The sequence below is a fragment of the Propithecus coquereli genome, unplaced genomic scaffold, assembly GCF_000956105.1.
Source record: "Propithecus coquereli isolate 6110/MARCELLA unplaced genomic scaffold, Pcoq_1.0 Scaffold1, whole genome shotgun sequence".
NCBI lineage: Eukaryota > Metazoa > Chordata > Mammalia > Primates > Indriidae > Propithecus > Propithecus coquereli.
In genome coordinates this window covers 11184908-11188852 of record NW_012133857.1, presented here as the reverse complement: position 1 = coordinate 11188852, position 3945 = coordinate 11184908, and the positions used below count along the sequence as shown (strand labels likewise).

The window sequence follows — 3945 nt, the reverse complement described above, 5'->3', positions numbered from 1 at the left end:
TATATATATTTTTAGTTGTCCAGATCACTTCTTTCTATTTTTTTAGTAGAGACGGGGTCTCGCTCTTGCTCAGGCTGGTCTCGAACTTCTGACCTTGAGCGATCCAGCCGCCTAGGCCTCCCAGAGTGCTAGGATTACAGGTGTGAGCCGCTGCGCCCGGCCTACCTTATTCTTTTAATGTCTGTAGGATCTGTTGTCATGCCCTCTCTTTAATTTCTTATATTGTTAATTTGTGACCTCTCTTTTTTTTGATAAGTTTAGATAGAGGTATTAATCTATTAATTGTATTGATCTTTTAAAAGATCCAGCTTTTTGTTTCATTAATCTTTTTCTATTGTCTGTTTTCAATTTCTGCTCATAATCTTTATTATTTTCTTCCTTCTATTTACTTTAAGTTGATTTGTTCTTTTTCTAGTTTCTTCAGGTGGTAGCTTAGATCATGTCTTGATTTGAGATATTTCTCTTCTAATACTAGCATTTAATGTCATAAATTACCCTCCAATTGTGGTTTTAGTTGTGTCCCAGGGATTTTGATATGTTGTATTTTTATTTTCATTCATTTCAAAATATTTTCTAATATTTCCTTTGTGAGTTCCTTTTTGACTCATGGGTTGTTTAGAACTATTAAATACATTGGTTAATTTCATAGTATTTGGGGGTTTTCCAGATTATCTTTTTGTAATTGATTTTTGGTATAATTCTGTGTGGTCAGAAGACATTTTGACATTTCAATTCATTTCTATTTCTTAAGGTTTATTTTATGATTAAGAACACGGTCCATTTGTGGTCAATGTTCTGTGAGCATTAGAGATAATGTATGTTAAGCTGCTATTAGGTGGAGTGTTCTATAAAATGTCAAATAAGTCTAGCTGGTTGATGGTTGATAATGTTGGGTTTTTGTTATTGTTGTTATTGTTGTTGTTTTTTTGAGACAAGGTCTTGCTCTGTTACCCAGGCTGGAGTGCAGTGGCACAATCAGTGGCCTTGATCATAGTGAGCTATGATCAAGGGATCCTCCTTCCTCAGCCTACCAAAGTACTAGGATTATAGGCATAAGCCACCGTGCCAGGCTGATTCATAATGTTGTTTAGGTTTTCTGTGTCCTTACTGACTTTGTATCTTCTTGTTCTAATGATTTCTGAGAGAGGGATGTTGAAGTATCCATGTAATATTGTGGATTTGTTTCATACTACCTTCAGTTCTGTCAGTTTTTGTTTCGTGTGTTTTAAAGATCTGTTGTCACATGTATAGACATTTAGATTGTTAGGTCTTCTTGTTTTTGTTTTTTGTTTTTTAAGCAGAGTCTCGCTCTGTTGCTTGGGCTAGAATGCAGTGGCCTCATCACAGCTCACTGCAGCTTCAAACTCCTAGGCTCGAGTGATCCTCCTGCTCAGCCTCCCGAGTAGCTAGGACTACAGGTGCGCACCACCATGCCTGGCTAATTTTTTCTATTTTTTGTAGAGATGGGATCTCACTCTTGCTTTGGCCGGTCTCAAATTCCTGGCCTCAAGCAATCTTTCAACCTTAGCCTGCCAAAGTGCTAGGATTACAGGGATGAGCCACTGTGCCCCGGCCTCATTAGGTCTTCCTGATGAATTGACCCTTTTATTATTATGTTGTGTTCCTCTTTATTCCCAGTAATATTGCTTGTTCTGAAGTCTCATTTGTCTTAGATTAATATAGCTACGCCAGCTTCCTTTTGTTTGGAGTTCGTGTAGTATATCTATTTCTGTCCTTTTATTTTCAACCCATTTCTTTTTGAATATTTAATAAAAGTGGGTTTCTTATAGATATTACATAGGTGGGTCTTGCTTTTTCATCCAATCTGAAGATCTCCAGTTGGTATGCTTAGACTATTTATATTTATTATGGTTGGCTTTAAATCTGTATCATCTTGCTGGTTGTTTCTGTTTGTTCCATGGATTCTTTATTCCATTTTTCTTTTTCTGCCTGCTTGTATAATAGATTAATTGAATATTTTATGATTCCATTTTTAACTCTAATATTGGCTGATTACATATATTTCTTTTTTAAGTTGTTTTACACTTGATCTTAGCCAAAAGGCGGAGAAGCAATTTTAAGTTGTTTTATATTTGAACCAGAGTTGACAGTGTACATCTTTAATTTCTTCTGATGTGCCTTTCAGTAATATTGTACCACTTCATGTATAGGGTAAAATCCATGTAAAATATAGCAGAGCACAGTGGCAGGTGTGTGTAGTCCCAGCTACTCAAGAGGCTAAGGTGGAAGGATTGCTTGAGGCCAGGAGTTCAAGTCCAGCTTGGGCAACATAGCAAGTGAGACCCTTTCTTTTAAAAAAAAAAATAATAATAATCTATACAAAATAGTAAATGTCCTATTCCTCTTCCATCTTTTGTGTTATTGTCATACACTTAATTTTATATATGTTAGTCACCCACAAGGTACCCCACCATACATTGGTATTTTTGCCTTAGATAAGTCAACTATCTTTTAGAATGAATAAAAATAATGAAAAAAAGTGTGTTTTCCTCTAAATTTTACCAATTTTGGCACTCTTTATTTCTTTGTATGCATACAGATTTTTATCTAGTGCCACACTCCTTGTGCCTGAAAAACTTCCTTTAGCATTTCTTATAACACAGGTCTGCTGGCAGTGTATTATCTCAGCTTTGGTTTGTTGGAAAAACAAACCTTCAATTTTGAAAGATACTTTAGCTAGGTAGGGTACAGCCTAGGTTCTTGGAAACTGCAGCTTTTTTATGTACTAGGAACTTAACTCTTGTTTATGTTAAGTAGCCTATAGTAAAATTGGTTGTATTACGCAGTATACTATTTCACTTAAAGTCTCCAAGAACCTATCAATGATGTTACTGTAAGGACTTACTGTATTCTATGTTGATACTTTTTTCTTTTTGTACTTTAAAGTTACTCCTTTGTCTTCTTGCTTATCTAGTTTCTGATAAGAAGTCTCTTGTAATCCTGATCTTTGTTCCTTTTCTTCCTCTGGCTGTCTTCAAGATTTTGTCTTTATCTTTGGGTTTTAGCAGTTTGAGTATGTTATGTTTAGGTGATATTTTGGTATTTTTTCCTGTTGGACTTCTCTGAGCTTCTTGATCTGTGTTTTAAAATAGTTTGTAAAATTTGGGAAATTTTGGGCCATTGTCTTTTAAAATACTTCTTCTGCTCCATTCTTTTTCTCTTCTCCTGGGATTCCAGTTACATTTTGTTAGATTGTTAGATAGTGTCCCATTTCTCTTGGACGCTCTGTTAGTTTTTTTTCTCTTTGTGTTTTATTTTGGGTACTTTTTTTTTTGACCTATCTTCAAGTTCCCTGATTCTTTCCTGGCTATGTTGAATATAATGATGAGCCTTCATTGGCATTATCTATCTTTAATATATTTTATGTTTTTAATTTCCAGCATTTCTATTTGACTTTTTCTTATAGTTTCCATCTTTGTGCTGAAATTCTCCATCTGTTCATGCATATTTCCACCTTTTCTGTTGTAGGCTAACATATTAATCATAGTTAGTTTCAGTCTCTGTCATGTATTTAATAATTTGAACATCTCGGATCATCTCTCAGTCTATTTTGTTTTTTCTCTCTTCTTTTTTTTGAGACAGAGTCTCCACTGTATCACCCCAGCTAGGGTGCAGTGGCGTCATCATAGCTCACTGCAACCTCCAACTCCTGACCTCAAGGGATTCTCCCACTTCGGCCTCCCAGACTGCTAGGATTATAGGCCTGTTTTGTTTCTTAATAGCATATTTTTTCTGGTATTATTGTGTGTATGTCTTAGTTTTTGAGATCTCATATGTAAAACAGTAGTATAGTGAGGTTAAAAAGAATTTATAGGCCAGATGCAGTGGCTCATGCCTGTAATCCTAGCCCTTTGGGAGGCCAAGGCGGGAGGATCATTTGAGCCCAGGAGCTTGAGACCAACCTGGGCAACAAAGGGAGACCCC

The 3945-nt window shown here is 35.8% G+C and overlaps 1 protein-coding gene across 5 annotated transcripts in view; it reads left to right on the top strand.

The window, feature by feature from the left end:
- Positions 1-3945, top strand: part of MAP4 (microtubule-associated protein 4) — a 251453-nt gene that overhangs the window by 103023 nt on the left and 144485 nt on the right. The gene's annotated exons all lie outside the window — the stretch shown is intronic.